Source organism: Mus musculus, chromosome 3 (genome assembly GCF_000001635.26).
Source record: "Mus musculus strain C57BL/6J chromosome 3, GRCm38.p6 C57BL/6J".
NCBI classification, from domain to species: Eukaryota; Metazoa; Chordata; class Mammalia; order Rodentia; family Muridae; genus Mus; species Mus musculus.
Window position 1 is genome coordinate 51,056,861 of NC_000069.6, and position 23,619 is coordinate 51,080,479.

The following is a 23,619-nucleotide window of genomic DNA, read 5'->3' on the forward strand; positions in this document are numbered from 1 at the left end:
CAGGGGTTGAGAGAGGCATCAAGTGATTGTTGTCATCCTCCAAGTTTAATCACAGAACATTTCGAGGAAGCTCTTCACAAGACATTGTTAGGATGCTCAGAGTGGAAATCACAAAGTTGACTTACCAAGAGGATGAACCGAACTTCCAACTGCCTTAACCATGGCAGTTTGGGGAGAGTTGTTTCCCCAATGTAACTCTTGTAACAAAACGTTGGACCTTGCTGCTCCTACCAGCTGAGCGAGTCCCAACCTCCCTCCTCTAACTCCCTCACCCTCTAGCACAGAGGAGCAGGAAAGTAAAGGAATGTAAAATAAGTGTGGCTACACATCTGTGGTAGCCTGCTTCCTGCATGGTCCCCCTTGATTCCTGCTGCCTGGTTTTCCTGCCCTGGGGTACTTTCCTCTCACAATAAATAGAGCTAACCTGTGGACCTGACAGGGTGCGACTGCCAAGGTCATGAGCAGCATTGAAGCTTCTCCCTTGCTGTGTTGGATGACTTGCTGTGGGGAAAGCCAGCTGCCGTGTTGTGAGACCACTAAGCAACCCATGGAGGGATGCGTGCACTAATGAATGCAGTACCTACAGATACTCCAGTGAGTCTTTTTGGAAACATCACGTGAAGTCTTCAGATAACTACAGCTTCGCCAACATCGTGACTGCAGCCCCAGACCCTATGCCAGGGCTACCACGAGTGCTCCAAAATTTCTGACTCACAAACACCACATAAGATAGTCCGTGCTTACTATTTTAAGCCATGTTAAAGGAATTTGTCCATGGGTCTCATGAAGACATCACAATCCAAAGAGACTGTGAACTAAGGGAGATGGTAGACTCATGTGTGTAACTGAGCAATAGGGGAGCGTTATGTCTGAGCTGTGAATTTGAAGGGTGAGTAGAAGAGGAAGGAAAGAAAAGACAGTGCTATATGGGGTTATTTTTGCCTGAAAAACAATTCATCACTCTAACAAAATACCTGAGATAATTAACTTATAAAGAAAAAAAGGCTCACCACTTTTGAGGCTCCAGTCCATGGTTGATTGGCCTTGTTGCTTTAAGCCTACACTAAGGCGTTAGATCCTGGTGGTAGGTGTGGCTGAATAAAAAGGTTCCACCATCCCTTCATAGTACCATCCTAAGGACCAAGCCTTTAACACACAGTCTTGAAGGGGAAGGAATATGCAAACTAAAGGTCCCAGAAAGGACCTTTGGAAAAGATGTGTCTATACAGCTGAACACAGACTTCTAGACAGAGATGTGAACCCTAATAAAAATAAGCCAAGTCTTTCAGGACCATAGATCTAACCCAAAAGCACAGAGGCATAAATGTGTCCCAACTTACTTTTGTTTCATTTACAGTGACAATCTTTAAAGAGCTCTGTACAAGGAAGTTGGAATTATTTTCTCCCATTGCACCAAATCCAGAAATAGCCCATGAGCAATGATCCATTACAGCTGCCAATAGAAATAAATTTACTTGAAACTTTGCAACAGACTCAATACACAGTCTTGCCCCTGGAAAGGCACGGAGCAGTAATCAGTATTCTTCTCCAGGCCTGGACCTGGTGGATAATTACAATTAAGCTTCAATAGATTAGCTGCCAGAAGGACAGTAGAGAGGGAAAGGTACGTTCCAGCTCTACTTTTTCTTTTGCAGCAAATTCAGGCATATGGGTTGGTTTGGGGGGTTGGTTTTGATTTTCTTCTCTCCCAGAAAAAAAAAAAAAAGAAAAAAGTTATTTTCAATTAATTTAGAAGCACGTCAAAAAAGCCCGCACGTTGTGCTTGGTGGCAGAATGAATAAGGTTCAGAGTGACTCTCTTCACTGTGTTAGAAATTCAAGGGTCACTCACATTACTTCCAGAGCCTCTAGTTTACATTTCTCAATTAAGAGATAATCAGGGTGTCATTATGAGTAAAAACTGTTGGAATGACCTTCTGGCTGTCTATTTTAGCCAGCAAATCCATGGGGAGGGCTTGATGGAGCGCATGACAGGAGAACAAGGCAAGTTATAGCGATGATAAATAAGGACAATTATCACACTTATTATCTGATAAATAATTTATTGTGAGTTGCCATTAATCCATCCCACACCGCCTCCTGGATGAAAGTGCAGCCCAAAGACTGACTTCTCCCGAGTTTCCCGAGATGTGTCAGAAACTCTTGTCTGCAAAGCACAAAGGAGACATTTACCTGGAATAGAAAGAGCTGTCATTGCACACTTGATCATTTTAATCGATGCAGATAAATTATGCCCCATAATAAATGGTAAGTCAGTACTTCTCACTGACTTTTAAAAGGGAAAGCTTCAAGAAGCCATTTGAAGGAAAGCCACAGCCCAGCTCTTGGGGGTCTGCTCTACTTCAAATCCTGTCATCCATTCTCACTAAAAGGCATTAGCCCGTGCATTTTAGTCAACACCTGAAGCATATCCCTACAGAAGGTATAGCCTCTTACGATGGGATAATTAAATTCTTCACAGAACTCTGGGGATTCGGTTGTTGCGGATTGGCTGAATTTGTTAACCTGATTGCAAATGCTAGAGCGCTATAGCAGATGCTGCATCTTTTAACTCTCTTGGCTCTTCATAGTCCTCATAGGCATGCGCACAGTAGGTTCCACTCTGGTGCTGGATGAGAAAAGCAGACATGTCCTTTGGATGCACAAGTCATATTTCTGACTTCAACTATCGATTAGTTTAATATTGGCAATACTGCTCAAAAAGAGATACCATCTCTCTTTTTTTTATATAAACTTTGTTCTTTTTCAAAAGGAGAGTTTGGGGTAAATCATTTGATTTTCTGTTACCTCTTAAGCTAAGGAAATAATTCCTTGTCTAATGTTGCTGTCTGGTTTCCTTTCCCCGTGACATCTGTGGTCACTGCTTTGTTTTTCTATACTTGGCCATCCTACCAATGAGCCTGCCCTCATATCACAGGCTCCTGGCAACACAGTAATCAGTAGAATATTAGTATAGGGCAGAAACCCATATATCACTATCAGAAAACACCTGAAATTACCTGTTATCGTCTTCCCTGCAAGGGAAAAACATCTTGAAAGCATTGTTGGGAATGGGATGATACAAGAGTGTGAGCAATTTGACCAGGAAATCCTTCCTCATAGCTACCCACATTCCCCCAGCTACAACAGAAGCCCACTTAAGTTTGCTTTTGAGATGTGGGGGTCCACTGGTCTCTCTTATTCCACGGATGGGGGGGATGCTAGTGAGGAAAAGGCAACGTGGGTCTCTACCATCAGTAATCCCTCAGAAATATGGAACCAGCAAATGGCTTGTTGACCAGTGTCCTTCACTTGGTGTGCCTGTCAGCTATGGTCACTGTGATTAAGACCTGGCCAAACCAACTTAGAGGAAGATATGTTTAAGCTCATCTTTTCATAGGTGTATGAGGCAGGGTCCTCTAGAGGGCCAGAACTACCAGGATGAAGGAAAGAATGCAGTAACTTAACAAGCATTAAAACATCAACAGCTGCCTTACATCTGAGGCTGAAAACCCACTAGTCGAGTGGTCAGTGTAGCCCCATGGTGGCTGCCTCACACTAGGGAGACTGACATCCTGGTAAGTTGTTACAAGGCTGCGTGCTCAGCAGTCTCAAGCTGGAGCAGAAAAGCCTGGAGATTTCCTGGAGAGCTGCTAGTCCTTAGTCTACAGTGGAAGCCCAGAGACCCTGGTCCTGGATATCCATCAGTGAAGGAATCAGCAGAAGCAGCAACTGGGTAAATCCACCAGAGAGACTGGAGGGAAAGCCAAGCAAGCAAACGGCAAGTGTCTCTCCTTCCCCCTCGCTCTTTTTATGTCTGGGCTGCTAGCAGAAGGTGCCTCCTCCAATCAGGATGGATCTTCCCATGTCAACTAATCAATCCTTCTATTGAGCCTGCTAACTGAGGTGATTCGAATTTGTGGCAAGTAGACATTAAAACCAAGCATAATTAGATGCTTCATTCCATGGTCCCTGTGGCCAGTGGTAAAGCAGAGTGCATCATAACAGAGAGCAGCTGCTCACCTCCCAGGGGCCAGGAAACAGAGACGGAAAGAAGGGTCCAGAGATGAGATGTACTACCCCAAGGATGTGACATACCTCTCCAGCTAGCACCCACTTCCTAACAGCTCATTCATCAATGAAATAGTCCACTGAGTGAATGGCAGCCTTTGTGATCCAATCTCCACTCAACAAGGAAGTCATCAGATGAGGATCAAGTTTTCAACAAATAAGCCTTTTGAGGGGACACTTCAAAACCAAACCATACCACTCACAGTTGAAAGATCTTTTATCTACTATCAGGAAATAAGCCAGGATCAATACCATAGTTGCCAGCTAACAACCCCAAGAGACCCCAGCCTCACATATCTTATGGAGCACAGCAAGAGAATGAAGGGCTCTCTGTGGCAATGTAATTTTAAGGGATGGGCAGGACCCTAAAACATGTGCAGTTTATCTACAGAATGTCTCTAATACATCATATGCATGGCACAGAATATCTGAGTGGAAAGCCATGACTGTTCTAAGAAAGCTCATGCAAATCAGGGCAGCTGAAGGACTGTACCATATAGCATTCAATATTTTGATGTCATTAACGTAAGAATTCAGGGAGAGAAAATCATTCCTTTCCCCTGTGTCCCTCCTCATCACCTGTATCTGTGACTACAGTATGGTCAGACCACCCACATATAGTTCTGAAGTGAGAAAGAACCAAAATTTCATGTGCATTTCTTACAGGTGTGCTCCCCTTCTTCATAGATAATTCCCTCCGAAGCCCATTATCCATCCAGCCCTTGCCTTCTAGAAGCTCGGTGGAATTCTGTTAAGGAGCACCAGATTAACAAGGTTTTGCAGAATGAAGAAGGGTGAGTATTCGCCTTGAAGCAAATCCAGGATGGTCCTTCTACCAAGAGGCTTGAGATGGTGCCCCCTGGCACTCCCCACCAAGAACAAAGCTTACTGTCTCCTAGAATTCCAGAGACCCTTGGGGCCCTCGCAACTTAGCACCTGTGCTTTGGATCTAAGCAAACAGAAAACTACAAGAGAGGCCAAATCACCGGTAAATCTCTTAGGCGTCCATCCACAAATACGAGGAGCCAAGGGAAATAACCGGGAAGGCCTTGAAGTGATGCTACCAGAAGGGAATTATGAGCTGGTTGGCATCAGGGAAGCTGTTGGGATAAATCAAGTGAGTGAAATGTCAATACTGAGGAATGCAATCTGTGAGGAGAGGACAAAGGGGTGGGGAAGGAGGGCTTGTGCTATAGATCAACGAGAGTGGGGCTCGCAAGGAAATACAGATGGATGATAAAGGAAGTGGCAGTGTTGACGCTTTATGAGCTAAGGTAGAAGAAATATATGAAATAAAGGGGAATTAGCAGCAGGTGTCCTCTGTGCACTACTAAATCAGGATGAACTCACTGATAAATTACCATACAGGGGTTTGGGGAACAGATACCATGTCCCCATAAATAAATAAAATGTATCATGTGGTATAAATCTCAATGCCCGTGGCTCACCTCCCCTGTGGCTCCTTCTGAAATGACCTGAGGTTCCTGGAGTCCTCCTCCATCTTTTCTTCCTTCTGACTCTCAAATAAGTGTGGTCACTTAGACCCCTGTTTAACTTCTTGCTGTTGAGTGAATGACGATATTCTTGGTTTAGGTCCCTCAGGTCCCAGAGGCAGACTCTGACCTCTCTGGAGTTTAAAGACACAATATAAATAAACCAAACATAACTAAATACTAAGTGACAAGATCACAAAACTCTGCTACTCGAGATTTCAATTACTGAGACATTGTTTAAGGGATAATAAAAAGGAGCAAACTGCAGGTCATCCGGGGATTTTTAGAGCAGCGTTGCTCTTGGTGCCTTGCTTCATAAAGTGGAAAGGGCAGCTGGAGGTGAGGTAATTTGGGTCTGCTCACGACTCATAAAGAAAAAACAATCAGGAATCTTGAGGTGAAGGGCACTCGGGAGCGTGACCTGATTCCATTTGCTATGCCTGACTTGTGCAACTTCTCATAGATACACAAAATAGGAAGAAAAAAAAAAAAAAAGGTGAACCCATACGAGGGAAAGTTAAAACTCACGGGGGAAGGGAAGGGAGTTGGGGGTGGGGAATCAGTGGTGCAAAATTACACTGTGAAATGTCGTTCTCTAAAGGGCTTAAACAAGGAGTGTGATAAATGTTACTACTCTGCAGGGCCGTAGGGATGGGAAGGACTCAATCACTGCTCCGATTTTGCCCAACAAGTGCAGGAAGGCAGTTACACGCACACAGACCCTGCTCCAAAGAGCTTTCGAGGCCAAAGGCTATCGAGGAGAAGCCAAATGGGAAAGCCACTAATATGGCCATCAAGTGCACATATAACTTGGGTTCTTCACCAGCTCATGGCCTCTGGGTTTAAAAGCACCATAAGGTCAGGGTGAGTAAAGAACACATCAAGTTGAAGGTCAGAAAGGGCCAGAGGAAAACAGACAGGGACCACAGAAAAGGCAGCTCACGACAGCACTTAGCTTCCTAAAGAGGCTCGGCCAAGAGTTGCAGGAACCCGGTAAAGTCCTCCAAGATCCGGAGAACAGCTGGGCTTTTAATATGGGATACAGATCAAAGACTATCCAAATAGCTAGAAATCAACACCCGAGGTGGAGGCACGGGATCGTAGAAACTTTACAAAGTTGTGTGTTTATGTGTGTGTGTTTGTTTGTGTGTGTGTGTCTGTCTGTCCGTCTGTCTGTCTGGCTGTCTGTCTGTCTAGTACTGTCAAGAAACAGATGTCAGTGAGTGAAAATGTTTTGAGCATTTTTTTATACTTTGTTTTCAACCTGGAAGATGGGTTGGTGTCAAGGATACAATCAAGATTTCCCAAGTTAGCCCCCCTCCCCGGGAGGTTTCCCACAAATAGACATAAATTAAGGGAAGGTTCTCTGTGTGTCATTAAAGAGAAGGCAGAAAGAGTCAAAACGCCAGAAAGCCTTTGCATTCCAAATTCCCCTTGGTGCTTGAACACCTAGCTAAGAACATGGCTGTTTCCAAGTGTTCTCAATAAGTCAGAGCTGGCACCAAGGGCAAGGCAGAGGAGCTTGACGCAGACCTGCAAATGAATGGCAAAAGTCTACTCTGAAATGGCTGTACAGCATGCTCGTGTGCTTTCATAAAGAAAATTACAGAATAATATTTATGGTATGGCCCCATTTTTGCTTTAAGAGGGACATGCTATAATTTCATATATTTTATGCACAGAGATAAATATCTGAAACCATGTACCAAAATCTTTAACTCTATTCAGATGAAATCAAGGACTAGAGGGAGGACTTTTACTTTGACTTGATTTATTTCTGTGTCTTTTCATAATAACCGTATTTTTTTTACAACTTTCATAATAATTGCCTTATTTTTATAACTTTAGTATTCTCAGAACTCAACCTTGGGGCTCCCACACTGGCTTTTACAGTTGCTTGTTAAAATAACATTTGTCTGCTCAGCTTCCACGAAACCTCCAAAGGTCAAGAATTTACCCTCTCTGTGAAACAGAGAGTGACTGGCTTGATGATTGGGGTTAAGGAAGCAAAAAAAGAAACAGGACATCTATATACAATGCCTGAGCCGCGCCTGGACCCTGAGCCAAAGGAAAGTATGTTTTAATGGGCTTGGAGGGCATTACTAAAATAATTGACAAATTCTGATGTGTCTATGGATTTAATAGTAACATTAATTAAGTTTGTTGATTTGGGTAACTGCACCATGGTTATGCAAGAATATGTCATACTCCTAAGAATATTTATGAGAGTACGTATGCATAAAGGGATATGTATGTTTCTTGAGCAAGTCAGAAAATAACATTTAAACATAGATGCATACACAAGAGAAAGAGGAGGCAAATATGGTTAAATTCAGGATTAAATTTAAAAGTGTTTGGTCTGTTCTTGTGATTTGTGTGTAAGCCTGAAATTATATCAAGATAAAGTTTTGGAAAATCAGGAAGACAGGAAGGAAGGAGACAAAGGTGGCAGTCTGTCTTCTATTTTGTTTGGTTGGTTGATTTCACTTATCTGCAGTTTGCTATTGCTAATATAACCTGATGTATATAGTCAGAACTCAGAAATTTGAGTTCTCAGTAATATTTTGTGTGTAACGTATGTCTATGTACTCATGGGGCGGTACATGTTGCATGTATGTCTGTCTGTGTGTGTGTGTGTGTGTACTCATGGGGCGGTACATGTTGCATGTATGTCTGTCTGTGTGTGTGTGTGTGTGTGTGTGTGTGTGTGTTTTCACATGTGCGTAAGTTGGTACATGTATGCATATGTGTGTGTGTGCACACATGTGCATTTGAGAGTGCACGTGTGTCTATCTACACGCAGAGGCTAGAGGTTAGCATCAGGGTTTCCTCCTCCATCTTTCTCCGCCATGTTTATTGAGACAAGGATCTGAATTCACCAAACCAACTAGACTGGTTGGCCAGCAAGTCCCAGAAAGGCATCTGTCTCCACTTCCTCAGCACTGGGATCATGGGTGCTCACCTCACTGCTGCACCCCGCTGTCTTTATGTGGGTGCAGAGGACCCATACCTCATGGTGTGGCAAACACTTTTTTGTTTTTGGTTTTTTGAGATAGAGTTTCTCTGTGTAGTCCTAGCTGTCCTGGGATACTCTCAATAGACCAGGCCCATTTCTGCTTCCCAAGTGCTGGGGTTAAATGTATCCAGCTAAATCATGTCCTTAACCCCAGTCAAAATTAACTAACAGACACACTCAAAGATATTCCATGGATGAATAAATCTTGAGAGCCAGTATGAGAGTCCTAACTAACCTTCTTTCCATGTTAGTGGAAAGAAGGTTGAGGAATTTTGGATGGTCGCAGACTAAATGTATGATCAGGAGAGAACAGGAGCTGAGTTTACTAGTAGCTCATTCAGTTTGTTTTTTTCAAGTCAGAATTTTGTGATGCAGTAGCTATCCTGCAGTGGGAAATTGCCCCTGGGAAACTACAAGAGTTCATCAAAGGCAGAGGGTCAGAGTCCTCTGTCAGCTATGGTGAAACACTGGTCATATTGCTATGCACCCCATAAATCACAAATAATAATATCCTGAGGCACTCTCTTCTGTATTAAAAGATAAGAACTCTGTTTTTGTTTCCAGAACCATTGCTCTCTTTCCCTGCTTCACACAGCTCATGTAATTCAAAAGATAGACTTCATTCAAAGAATGAAAAATAGGTGAGTCTGAGTCCCGGTGCCTCACTCCATCAATTCAGCAAGCTGCAGAACGTTATCTGCCTTGTAAGTAGCCCAGCTCCCTCTAACAAGATGGATTTCTTGCTTCCAACAGGTCTGCACTTGGGGTTTCACCACCAATGGTGTTAGCACTACCAGGAAAAAAAGTTTGTGCTACAGGAAGTCCAAATATGAACTTTATCGAGTGCGGGCAGACTTTATCTTTAAAGAACTAAAAAATATATAGCATTTGTAAAGGACGGGGCTTTGCAGTAAATTGATAAGGAAACATTGCCAATGCAGTCTAGCAAATGGGGGACCTGCTGAAGTCATTTCCCAAGGGGCAGTAAGTCCACAGACTATGTGCACACCATGTCCTCAGACTCTCCTCACCAGCTGGGGACTTGGGGGAGCTTGTTAGAAGTACAATATCTCAGGCCCCTCCACAGATACACGGGCCCATCCACAGTTTAGCATGATCTGGCATCTTGCCATATAAACTATTCGAGTTTGGCAAACACTGGGCCACAGGATGTGATGCTGTGGTCAGCCTAGCTTGTGCTTAAGTTAAAAATGAAGCTACAGTACGATGCAATAGGCCCACTATCGATTATCCAGCCAGACGGGAATAAGGTCAGTGTGTCAAGGAGACAGCTGCACCCTCACATCCATGCAGCACTGCTCACAGTAGCCAGTTTAAAAGGTTAAATGAAGTAGTTGTCAGTGGATGAAAAGAAAAAGTGAAGCATGGAATATTCGCACATTGAAACATTATTCAGCCTTAAAATGAAAAAAATAAATAAGTCTGTTAGTTGAGATAGAGTAGACAAACCCCATGGGTATTATGCACTGAGTCTGTGACCCTAACTCACACACGTGGAGAGTAGCATGCCGAGAGGCAGCAGGGAGTCAGGGGTTGAAGGGATGGCCGGGAGCAGAGTTTCTGGTTACATCAGAGAATACACTTAGAAGGTCTATTGCAGTACAGAGTAAACTGGAGTTAGGAAGAATGGACTGCATCCTTCTTAGGATTTCATTTTGAACTGTGTGTGAATGGGAGGGTGCGTTTGTGCGTGTGAGTACAGATATCTGCAGAAGTGGGCATCAGACCCCCGGGAGCTGGCGTTATGGGTGACTGTGAGCCATCTCACGTGAGTGCTGAAAATGTAGGTCCTCTGCAAAAGCAATGCATGCCCTTAACCTCTGAGCTGCTTCCTTGGCCCCCATCACAGTCTTCTTAAACAGTGTTTTTAACTGACATGTAGTCATTGAACCTATGTCTGCAGTGCACTGTCACTCTCAATACATGAAAACAATGTGTCATGATCAGATTTGAGAAACTGGTGTGTCTGTTTACCATCCCTCTGTGTTACCTATACAAAGTTCTCACTGCTGGCTCTTTAGGATACTCAGTTAGTGGCTATCACCAATAGCATCTCACTGTTCCGCTCCAGGACATAAGAAGCCGCTCACAGCCAGCTGTGCCCACCACCCACTGTCCTCCATCCCTTTCTTATCTGGACGCTCCCTAGGACCTGATAACTACTATTCCATCCCCTACCACTGTCTTCCATCCCTCTCTTATCTGGACGCTCCCTGGGACCTGATAACTACTATCCCATCCCCTATTTCTTTGAGATCAGCTTTTCAGCCCCATCTATGAGAGCATACAGTGCCTTTCTCTGCACGACTTATATCACTTGACCTAATATCCTCAAATTCCATCCCTGTTGCCACACATAGCAGAATTTCACTCTTTGTGGCTGAAATATATGCCACTGGGTCTTATCCCCCAAATTCTTTATCCATTCACTCAGTGATGGACATATAGGTTTTTTTCCATTTCTTGGCTGCTATGGACAGTACTGCAATAAAGTTGGGAGTTTTGATATTTCTTTGACATACCGACTTCAGTTCCTCAGGGGAAATCCAGTAGGAAGCTTGCTAAAGCACCTGGGCAGACAGTTGCTAGCGCTTTCAGAAACTACCATTCTCTTTTGTGTAGCAGCTAACTCCTTTACATTCCCAGTACATGGGAGCGCTCCTTTCTCTGGACCCTATGCCCGTATTGATTATCTTCGCCTTTTTGTTCATAGCCATTCTAACTTGCATGAGAGGCCCCACTGAGCATTTTATTTGCTTTTCTCTGATGATTGGTGAAGTTTAAATTTTTCCCATGGAGCTGATTTATTTTTTTGAGAAATGTCTATCTGGGTCATTTTCCCATTTTCTCATCAGATTATTTGGTTCTGTTATTCTTGTTAATGTGTTGTTGATCCGGGTTCCTCGAAGGATCTGGAAATCAATCTTATGCCAAGTGAATGGCCTGTGGATGTTTTCTTCTGCTCTGTAGGCTTCCCCTCCCCTCTGTAGACAGCTTCCCTTGTAGCACAGATTTGGGGTTTGGTGGAATCATATTTATTGATATTTCTTTGGTTGTCTATTATTTGGGGGTCAGAGTCCAAAAAACCCTTGCCCAGACCAATGTTTAAAGGAGTTTTCTAGTAACTACTCAGTTTGGTGGGGTCTCACACTTTAGTCTTTATCGCTTTTGATACTGGTGTGGGATGGGTGTGTGATATGGTTTCTTTCCTCTGCATATGGGGGTCCATTTACCTCAGTGCCACTTACTGATGAGGCTGTCCCTCCCCTAAGACATATTCCTGCTGACACTGCTGAAGAGAAGCCTGAGAGCAGTGTGCAGACATCTTCCTGGGTTCTGTACTTTGTCCTATCGGCCTGTCAGAAGCTTGCTGTCGCTAGAACTTCATGGTATGCTTTAAATTTCAACATTATAATGCCTCCAACCTATTCCCCTTAGCCAGGATTGCCTTGGTATTGAAGAGACTTTTGTGGTTTCTGTATATATTCTTGAAAATTGATAAGACAGGGGATTTTAAGGGTTTTTACACTCACAAAAAAATGCCATATTATTCTTATGTGAATAGACTCAATTTAGCCATTCCACATGTGTGTGTATGTGTGCAGGGGGAGGAGGGGGATAGAGAATATATATATATGATTTAACAAGCTCTTTAGCAGACAGACCTAGAGAAACTGAAGTCACTGCATCAAAGAGATATATGCATTGCCACGTTTACTGCAGTCTTGTTCATGGTTGCCAAGAAATGGTATTTACACAGATGTCCATCACTGGATAGATAAAAAAAATGTGGCATATACTATACATCTATAAATATACAACCATATAATATTATATACCCAAAAATATATACAGATTGTATATATATATATATATATATATATATATATATATATATATATATATATATTTGCAGACATATATATTTCAAAATAACATATACATAATAAGCCTTTTTAATTTTCCAATCAAATTTTTCAAATTAAAACAAAAATAAGAAAGTGGTCAAGTGTGAAGTCATTTTTGCAGGCCTCTGGGCAACACTTGAAGCCTCACACAACTGCATACCTATGCTATATAGAGTCCCAGCCTCCAAATCTAACAGGCCTGTAGAATGAAATTCTGTTCCACTTTGTTTCTGTTCAAACAAAGGCCCAGTCCCTGAAGAGCTTTCCAAAGTGCACACCACAATGCATTTTGTCCACATCAAATGAACCTACCTTGTGTCCCAGTTACCTGCCATATGGTGGGTCTCCGACATCTGTTAAATGGATGCTTAAACTCCACACCCGCTCAATGACATCTCCACTGTTGTTCCTGTTGGAAGCTGCTCAGTCACTTTGTGATGCCATGTCACTGAGCACAGTGGTCATTTCCACTGACTAGAACCAAGTCTGTCAAAACGCTGCCACATCCCAGTGGGCAGAAAGGTATTTTGCTGGGCCCTGGGCATCAGCAGTGGCACCATGGAGGGGCAAATCTGAGCTTCTCCAAAAGTTCTAGCTTTCCTTGGCTGAGAGGTGTGAAAGCTTCAGAGATGGAAGGGGGTACTACATGGCTCAGTGGGTAAGCGTGCTTGCTGTGCAAGCACAAGTTTGAAACCCCAGCATCCACGTAAAAGCCAGACATGGCCACACATGCTTGTAACACAAGCACTTGGGAAGTGAGTCGAGACAGGTAGGCAAAGTTCCAGTTTAGCAGCCAGTCCGCCTAGCTGAGACAGCAAACTTCAGGCACAGGGAGAGATGAGAAAAAAGATGGGGGAGTTACAGGAAGGTTCTGACACTTTTCTCTACACGTGCACAAAGAGGTGCATATACCTATACATATATATATATACCGATACATACACACACACTCATGCGCATATACACATACACATATACTGTTTTAGCCTGAGAAAACCTTCACAGGCTATGCTGTCTCACTTAACTGTGATGTCTCTGGTAACTTAGCTTTAATTCTCAACTCACCTTCTGCCTGAGACCCAGCAAGAGACCACAGGCGGGCTTTGAGTGGCATGCCACCCAGGATCGAAACCCTGAGCTGAAGGGTCATGCTTGTCATCTGCCTCTTGCCTTCCACGGGAGTGAGATCTTCTAGCTCACAAGCACAGGAAACCTTTGTATTGGCTGCTGCTGTGACAAATGACCACAAGCTTGGTGCCTAAAGCAGTAGAGACTTGCTCTCCTGGTCCCAGAGGACAGACCCCAGAAGCAAAGGGTCCCTGAGCTGTGCTCCCGTCTGATTTTCTGGATCCTTTATGCAAATGGACCTTCTAGAAGCCCTCTTCCCTTTCCATGCTCTAGACTAGTGCCTCACTCAGGCATGTATTATATAGGATATAGGCTAGACTCGCAACCAAGAGATCGTCCGCTACCTTCACAACTGAGTTCAGACTGCGTGTCATTCTGTGTGTGGAGAATCACAGATTAGCTTTGTGGGACGGACCACTGGGTTTAGTGGCCACCGTTTAAAAGACTGCCCGTTCCAATTCTATCCCAGAAAGCTGCGGATACAACATAGAACCGCACACCACAGCTCCTCCTTCATCTCCTTCCCCACTGAAGCCCACAAGCAGACATTTTATGTCTAACTGGACTTGAAAACCAATACAAAGGACTTCCATGTTTATGAACCAATCTTGTCCTTGAAAAAGAAAGGACCCAGACATCATGGGAAAGGCCATGTCAAAACAGAGGCAGAGATGGGAGTCACAGGGCCACAGCTAAGAGCCACCTGTAAGCCCCCTGGAGCTGAGAGAGGCAGAGAGAGATCACAGAAGAGAACACAGCCCAGGGGACCCTTGCTTCTGGGGTCTGTCCTCTGGGACAGGGAGAGCAAATCTCTACTGCTTTAGACCACCAAGCTTCTGATCACTATTCACAACAGCAACGAATACAAAGATTTCCTGGGCTTGTGAGCTAGCCGTGTCTTTGAGTCATGCCTAACCCCAGCAAAGGTTTGCTGTGCATGTGAGCTAGCCTTGACTTTGAGTCACCTTCCTACCCCCAGACAAAGGTTTGCTGTGCATGTGAGCTAGCCTTGTCTTTGAGTCACCTTCCTACCCCCAGACAAAGGTTTGCTGTGCATATGAGCTAGCCTTGTCTTTGAAGTCATTCCTGGCCCCAGCACTGTTACTTTCCATTGTTACGGCGTATCTTCCACCTGTTGAGTGAGCTTGGTGCCAGGCCTTGTCGCCCCCACTGTCCCTATCTCCTCAGCTAATGCTTACAATGACATAAAGGGAACATCAACAGTCACAGTTTACTCGCTAAAGGTCTGGTGTTTGCTTAAAACCACATAAAAAGTACATGTTCGAGATAAAAATCCAATTCTAAACTCTATGTTCTGTCCTCTAAACTGCGGCTGCATAGAAACTATGCATCCTTTTTCATTCTCTAATTTCTGAAAGGGGAAACAGTAAACAAGTCAAGACAATCCTTTCACGGCTCCACTTCCACAGGAAATTAAGAGTCTGTCCCAGGCAGGACAAGTAGTTTTATCGGGGCCAGAAACTGCCTGTGACTTGCCATTTGAGAAGTGAGGCAATGAAAAGCCATAGAATCTTTGGCTGACATCATCTAAAGGTCTCTAGAGGTCACCTGAGCCAAATGCATCCTGGCCTCCACATTCCCCTGGAAGTGACAGAAATTCACTTTCCCAGGAAGCTGCCTTTTCTACCTCAATTTTTCTCTTCCACAGAGCCAAAAGAGGCTCCATTTCCTCCTTGGAAGTCGTATGGAACCATCCCAAATCCTTCCCTACAGTCTTGGAAGAACTGAAGTTAATAAATAAGACAGAGACAAGACCAGAGATTGCTCTTTGGCTGCTAAATGAGCTTGATCTTTGATCTCTCCCATGTACACTACAATCTCTGGTCCCTTCTCCATCCTGGGTGGTCTTCTAGCCACACACTAATCAGACCTTGTTCGACCATAATGCAGGAACCCACAACAGGTCTCGGGTTTAGCTGTGTGGCTGGGGCATCTCTGCCCCTCTCCATCTGGACTGCAGCCCCAGCCCTTCACACTCTGTTCCAGAATGCCATCCATCTACGCAAGGGTGGCCCTGCTGCTGACAGCACAGCGTCTTAACCCTCCCAAGCCTTTCGCCAGCCCACTCAGCCACCTGCCTCGGAAGGCTCCCATTTTGAAGTGGCAACGCGATTCATCATGTTCCACAGCCCACACGGCACAGGGGGAAATTAATGACACTGACTGTACTTGCTTCAGAAGCGACTCAACTAGACAGCAGCCTTCACAACAACATTCTGCAAAGGAACACCCCATATTTGGTCTTCAGTAAGAAAAGGGAAAGGGAGACTCGTGTGTGTGTGTGTGTGTGTGTGTGTGTGTGTGTGTGTGTGTGTGTGTAAAGAGAGAGAAAGACAAAGAGATAATATATATACATACATACACTCATACATTCATATATGCACATACATATATATATATATAACATATACACACACATACATGTATATACATATGTGTATATACAGAATGAAGTGCAAATCCATTTGCCTAACAGCTACAGAAGGACTTATGCTCCACCGAGCCATGTAAAATCTAGGGTTGCTCTTTTACTCAGTGCCTAAGCACTTCCCCGACACGCAAGGCAAGGAAAAGAGAAAGACTTGATTTAGAATCTTAGCCCAGCCCCTGTGGTTTGTAGATGGGGACTTCCAAAGCCAATCCAATGTGAACGGATACTGTACAAGGACAGAGGAGTCCCCTCCGGTCATCCATCACCCACTCCCCGTGCTCTGCTTCATTTCCTGCCCACCAGACCTCAAGAATGAAAACCGGTGGTGTCTCTCTCTCTCTCTCTCTCCCTCCTTCCCTCCCTGCCCACCCTCCTCTCATTCTCAGCTAAGCCAATGAGTCCTGGTCTTCATTACAAACAGCTAATCCCCAGTCCCCACACAGGAAAAGCAGTGAGATTAAACCACTGAGTGCTTGGGCCACGCCTACGTCCCTCACCGCCCCCAATATGGAACAGCTTCCCTATATTCATTTCTCGCATCCCCGGTCCAACACAGGTTTACGCGTGCCCTTAAACAGCATACTTCCTCAATTCAGTTGCCTAGCATCACCATTTACACAGAAACATAATGATTTTGAAAGCTGAACCTTGGGGAACTGACGTTAGGGTGATGGGTCTCCATGTCATACTCAGAGAAGCAGAGAAGAGGAAAAGTGACAAGATGGACTCTCCTTCCCACTGTCTCACTTTCGAATGTGGGAATTCTTTGTGCATGAACACATGTATACATGGGTACAAATGGAGGCTAGAAGTCAACCTCAAATGCCCTCTCTCTCTCTCTCTCTCTCTCTCTCTCTCTCTCTCTCTCTCTCTCTCTCTCTCTCTCTGTTAAAGGGTCTCTCACTGACCTGGGGGACCCCACGTCAGCTAGGCCGGCTGAGCAGTGGATCCCCAGGCTCTGTCGCCCCGGCCTCCCTAGCACAAGGGTCATATGCACGTGCATGCCCAACCTGCCTTACTTCTCAGGATTCTGCAAATGGAACGCAGGTCTTCCTGCTTACCCGGCAAGCACTTCACCAACCAAGCCATTTCTCCAAGGCAGAATTCTTTTTCATAAACCATTTTTTTTCCTTTTGAAAATAAAACACAAAACAGGCAGTGTTCCAACAGGAAATAGAGGGAAACATTCCTCACATACCATCCTGTGACCATCACACACACACACACACACAGAGAGAGAGAGAGAGAGAGAGAGAGAGAGAGAGAGAGAGAGAGAGAGAGAGGCCCATTTCTGCCTGCCATGAAACAAAAAAGGACTAACAAAGGCCTTTGTGTTCAGGGGTAAAAAGCCACAGGCAGGTACAATGTTGACTGCTTCCACTTCTCTGGGTTCTTAGAAATACAGAATAGCAGAGAACTTGAGATGAGGAGATCTGGCCCTGGTCACTGAGCGGTGAAGAAGGAACTCACAAAGGCTAATGGTTTACTCTGTTATTGAAGAAGCACAGCCACTAGCAGTTGCTCAGAGACACCAGGCACTTGGGATGGAAAGGATAAATGTTTACATGTGTCCGTTGTTCGTCTCAACTCAGCTGGCTCCAGGAAAGAGTTCCGGGGGTTTTTCTGAGAGACAGTGAACAAGCTAAGGCACTAAGGGAGGGTGAAGACAGAATACGTGAGTGTGGCCAGCACCACATTCACATCCTACACAAGCTCCACAAGATTGCTCCTTGCTACCTTGCGGAATCAAGACTGTAAAACTCAGGGAATTTACATTCCCGAGTCCACTTTCCTAGTCTGCTCTAGATTTCCACTTACCACCAGCTGAAAGAAAGCAGAGCTGAGCTGTAAGAAGCAACCAGCGTAGCCAGGAGAGGAGCTACAAGAGGCCCTGGGTGATAGGTGTCCTCGTGGATGTGCACAGATACCTCACAAACCGGTATATCTCGCATCTCCAAGGTCTGCTCACAGCCCAGCAGCAACCACGTGGCTAGGAGTTTGTCCAAAATGTAGACTCCTCGTGTCACCAGACCCCTGAGTCAAGATGGACCTCTTAGCACGACCCCTGGTTGATCTTAATCCACGTTAACATTTGATACATAAACTCACTGATGCAGATATTTAAAAAGCAGAGGTAGAATAATTAAATAATGCCTGGACCATTGTTTTTTCCACATTGTGAAGGTGTCTCCATTAGCGGGGGGGGGGGCTGCAATTAGCATGGCAGTTGTTTATTTGTTTGACTTTTGTTGTTGTGGTGGTGGTGTTTGTTTGTTTTAGAGTGTCCTTTTGTTATCTTCTTTGGTCTGCAGCAGGAAAAACATCAAATAAGAGTTAAATGAAGGAAAGGTGATTTCAGAGCCAATTTGTTTAGTCATCCTTGGCACACAGTGACAGAGATATTCACCCCCAGGGGGCATAATTGTTCTTGAGAAGTGACTTTGTTGTAGAGAGAACTTTTGCTTCCAGAGGCACGGGCTACACAGCACGGAGTAGAATAGAAATATGGCGATTATCCAGTTCATTTACTTGCTTTACACAGCACACAAACCAATCCTGGTAACAGGGCTATAAAAACACAATCCAAGGTACCCGAATCCTCCAGGTTAACTGCTAATGTGGCTCAGATAAATTGGATTTCAGCCAGCCTCCAACATCCCATTTTGCACTTAAACATATAACAAAGCGGGCTGCATGCACAGATGTCGGTAGGGAGGAACCGGTTCTCATCACCCTGGATCTGAAGGGATGACATAAGGCTTAGGCAGATCTCCAGCCCTGTCTGGAAAGTGGTTACCACACAGTTTGCCAAAATACAGACACAGAGCCGGGCCTGAGGATCACTGTCGTCGATCTCATGTAGGGAGCAGAGACAGGGACATCAGCAGAACACTCCACCTGATTGGGTAGCAGCACACTCAGGACTCCATGGAAGAGTCCAACAAGAAAGGGAAGGCTTTTTGTTGGGTCTGTGTCTGTCTGTCTGTCCATCTGTCTGTCTATCTGTTTGGAAAGGCCATATGTGTCCAAACAAGGTTCAGCAGGCTACCTGAAAGACATGTCAGTCAAGGATGATGTTCTCTGCTCAGAGGTATCTCTGTCACTTGGCCATGACAGATTGTCAAAACTAAATATAAGGGGAAGCTACAGATAGATGTCCTGGGGGCAGCATGGAGTCTTTTCTGCTTAGATTATGTGGTATTTGTTTAGTCTCTCCTAAGCAACAAGAGTTCTTTCAGGTATATTCTATCAACTGATTATTTAAAGAGGAGGCAGTACCCCGAATGGGCTCCTGCTTAGACTCCCGGGAGCTCAGACATTTCTGACATTGCATGTAAATGGTTGCACCTCCTAACGTTTTCTTTCCCATGATAAGATCCATGATTATTATCAGATTCTCATATAGATCCATGATCCACAAAATTGTGTTAAGAATCACAATTAAGAAGCGGGGTGTGGTGATCCAAGGACTGGGTCGGTGAAGACAGATTATAAGTTCAAAGACAGCTAGGACTACATAGTGGCTGAGCACGGTGGTCCATACTTTAATCTCAGCATTTGGAGGGCAGAGACAGACAAGTCACTGTGAGTTCCAGGTCAATCTGTCTACATAGTGAGTTCTAGATTATTCAAGGCTATAGAGTGAGAACCTGTCTTTTATTTTTTATTGGATATTTTATTTATTTACATTTCAAATGTTATCCTCTCTCCAGGTTTCCCCTCTGCAAATTCCTTTTCCATCCCACCTCCCCCTGCTTCTATGAAGGTGCTCCCCCCACCCACCCACCCACTCCTACCTCACTGCCCTGGCATTCCCCTACACTGGGGCATCAATCCTTCAGAGGACCAAGGGCCTCTCCTCCCATTGATGCCTGACAAGGCCATCCTCTACTACATATACAGTTGGACCCACGGGTCCCTCCATGTGTACTCTTTGAGAACCTGTCTTTAAAAAAAACAGGGAGGAGAAATGATTTGGTGGTTAAGAGCACCATCTGCTCTTCCAGGGGACCCAAGTTAATTCCCAGCACCCATACAGCAGCTCACAACTGTCTGTAACTCCAGTACCAAGGGATCTAATACCCTGTTCTGACCTCCTCCACAGGCACCAGGTATACACATGGTGCACAGACATACAGACAGACAAAACACTCGTAGACATAAATTAAATTAAATTAAATTAAATTAAATTAAATTAAATTAAATTAAACAGGGTCTAGGAGCACAGCTTAGTATAAAGTGCTTCCCAAGGCCCTGTTTTCAATCCTCAGAGCCACAAAATAAACAAATGAATGATCCAGTTAACAGAAGCTGCTGTGAAGGGTGATGTTCTAGCTCCTAAGCACTCACGGGTGACACAAACTCTCCTAAACCCTAGTGGCTGGTATTAACTCAAAACCCCACCTCTCACCTCAAGGGACTAAGGAAGTTTATTCTGGAGCCAAGAGTGAGTGACACAGCCATAGAATGCAGATTTAGGTTACCTGAAAACTCATGTTGCAATATGGTAATGGGTTTTTTTTTAATAGTACAAGCAGAGAATGCAATAAGTCAATGGTTATTTTTTTAATTCCGTGGTGTAAATACCAGGTGGGTGGTTATAACAAAAGAGAGAAGTCTCTGCTATAGGTATCAATAGTTCATGGTGACATTCTTAGCTTTCCGGTTGGTGGGAGCTAAGGGTCTGTTTGTACATTCCAACAGGATTTTACCTGATGGTCATAAGGATGCCGGGTCACATGCAGAGGTGAACAATGGATGTCTATTAAAAATAGACCAGGTAATTGTCTCCAAACCAGTAACATCTCTGATCTCCAGGGTCACGGACATCCTTATAATTGGAGCGGCCCCGTAGAAGCTTTAACATGGTGTGGCTTTCCTTTCTAGAAACTTCAGCGTGTGCTTGGTCACTTGGTACTTTCTCTTGATGTAGAAAATAAATTGCAAGATTAATAACATAAGACACTGAGGACGGTCAGTGTGGGAATCGGTGTAAAGCTCCACGGACCCCTGAGCTTCTGAGCAAGCAAAACCCAGACATCTCGCCATGGGAGGAAGCCTGAAGCAATGGGCAGGAAGAGTCTGAGCAGTGGGAAAGAAGAACCCAGTGCTAACAGAGAGCACCCCCTTCCTCCTATTGACTGAGGTAACAATCAGGAGACTTAAGTGCATCCAAGGATTAAACTTCCAGCCCATTTAGTCTTAAATTTCCTGTCGCCCAAACCCACTGCAACCAGAGAATAGCCTCTCCTATCGGAGACACTGACAGAAAGCTCAGGAGCCGCTTAATGCCAATATCGATTCAAACTTGTGCATCTGTTTACTTCTAATGCACAGCGAGCAGGGTACGTGGGTTTACTGCAGGTCAGGAAGAAGCCAAGTGCGCAGCAAGGGCCTCAGAGCTCAGACAGCCACATGCAGTATCCCTAGGGGGGGAAAAAGATCACCCATTACATCCATTAAGTATGTGGGGTTTACTGCATCTCTTGTCCCACAAGACAGGCCTTGTCTCAACATAAATAATATCTGGAGACTAGAATATTCCATGCACAATACAATACATTTAATCAGGCTTTTAGACACGCATGGACTGTTGGGACATCCTGCTGCCATCTGAAGCAGAAAAGCCATTCAACAGAGAAAACGTAAGCAGAGAATCCTGTGTAGTTGAATTGTGGCCGTAAGTCCTGTGACTAACTGAAACCAAAGTCCTGTGTCCTGTGTCCTGGGGCTTCCTCTCCTCAGCCTCAGAGGCACCCAGATACCCATGTGGGCCATCACTGTCAGCCACGAATCCTCCAGTGGTGTTATTTTTAGTAGCATACTAATGCTCTTTCCTAAAAGGCATTAACATTAGTCAGGCAAGAACTCCAGGAAAACTTTTCATTGGCTCATAAAAAAATCTAATTCTTTAATAAGTCAGTCTAATTCAGCATCCCTGAATGGGAATACTTGAGATTTTGTTTCCCACGAACAAAAGGTAATAAAATATTTAAAAAGTAAAGGGGCACAGTCTTGACCTTGTGAGGGTGGATTGTAAGTTCCTGGATGGCAGGGCAGCATGGCTGGTTGGCCAATCTAATATTCATAAAGTCCTAGCTGTCTTCATGGACCCTACAAGTAAATGTATCAAAAGGGGGGGAAAAGGCACATTGCTTCTTTAGAAAAGAAAAATGCTGCATTCTCTTTGATGCCTTCTTTCCTTCAAATTGATTAACAATTTGAACTAGCCGATGCTATTCTCAAAACCTGGAAGTAGAAAACACTGAATTCTATTTCATGAAAGCAATAGGAAATCTCCTCTCTCTCTCTCTCTCTCTTTCTCTCTCTTTCTCTCTCTTTCTCTCTCTCTCTCTCTCTCTCTCTCTCTCTCTCTCTCTCTCTCTCTCTCTCTCTCTCTCTCTCTCTCTCATAATAAGGTGGTGAAAAAAGACCAGGCTGGGGGTGGGAAGGAGGTGAGGGACTCACTTCTCGAAAGCATTCCACTTTCAAAGCACACAATGTCAAAAAGCTGTGCATAAGGAAGTTTCGTACTTGGTATTTCTCAAGCCACGGTTTCAGCTCCAATGGATGTGCTGTCTAAGGAAACCTAAAAATAATTTTTTAAAAAGAAGGAAAAAAAAGCCCACACATGAGGAGAGGCAAGTTTCTAAGAGTTACTGTCAAGACCAGCAAAGCATGCCTCTAAATAAACTCCCTGCTTGTGCCCACCATCAAGTCACCTGAAAGAAAGTCAGCCAATGACTGGTGCTGGATGAAGGAGGCAGTTACCCAGGAAACACCCACCTGGGGACCACTTCCAGGGGCTGGAAGTACCCCACAGGCTCCAGCAGCTTTCTATAAAGACTGTGTTTTATCAACACGTCCAATCTGGTTTTAAATTTTGACCCCTTAAGTCATTACCAAAGGCCTACGGGCCACTGAAGTGATGATGGATCTACAGCAGAAGGAAACCCACGGCGAGATTTGCTGCCCCCACTCCCTAGGCCCCCTTGACTGCTTTCTCCTCCCTGGTCCTCTCACGGAAATACTAACTCGCCCCTCTCTGCATCTTCTTTCCCTCATGCCAAAGGTTTACTTCCTGTGCGTGCATGCGTGTGTGCGTGCGTGCGTGCGTGCGTGCTTGCACCATTCACGTTTAATCCACTTCTATACATAAACATTGCTTTTATTTTTTTAATAACAGCACAGGGCCTCATGTAGCCCAGGATTGTTTCAAACTCACTATGTAGCCAAGGATAACCATGATCCTCCTGTTGCCCGCTCCTATCCCAGAAAGCTGGGATTAGCATGCCCTACAGTGTCCACTTTAAGCCGTGCTGCCTATCAAACCCAGGGCTTCTTGCATGCTTAGCAAGTATTCTACCAACTGAGATTCATCTTTAGACCCCAAACAGGCTGGTGTGTGTGTGTGTGTGTGTGTGTGTGTGTGTGTGTGTGTGTGTGTGTGTGTGTGTTCTGTTTGAGAGTCTCTCACTCAAGCCCTGGCTAGTGATGCAGTCCAGGTAGCCTCAAGTTCTTGGCAATCCTA

The 23,619-nt window shown here is 44.6% G+C and overlaps 1 long non-coding RNA gene across 1 annotated transcript in view; it reads right to left on the bottom strand.

Moving 5' to 3' along the window:
- Positions 1-2,045: 2,045 nt before the first annotated feature.
- Gm29230 overlaps positions 2,046-23,619 on the bottom strand; it is a 30,438-nt gene continuing 8,864 nt past the window's right edge. Inside the window, exons 2-3 of the long non-coding RNA XR_375612.3 lie at positions 5,519-5,697; positions 2,046-2,192 (exon numbers count right to left, since the gene is read on the bottom strand). This is a non-coding gene — a long non-coding RNA (predicted gene 29230). The remainder of the gene's footprint in view (positions 2,193-5,518; positions 5,698-23,619) is intronic.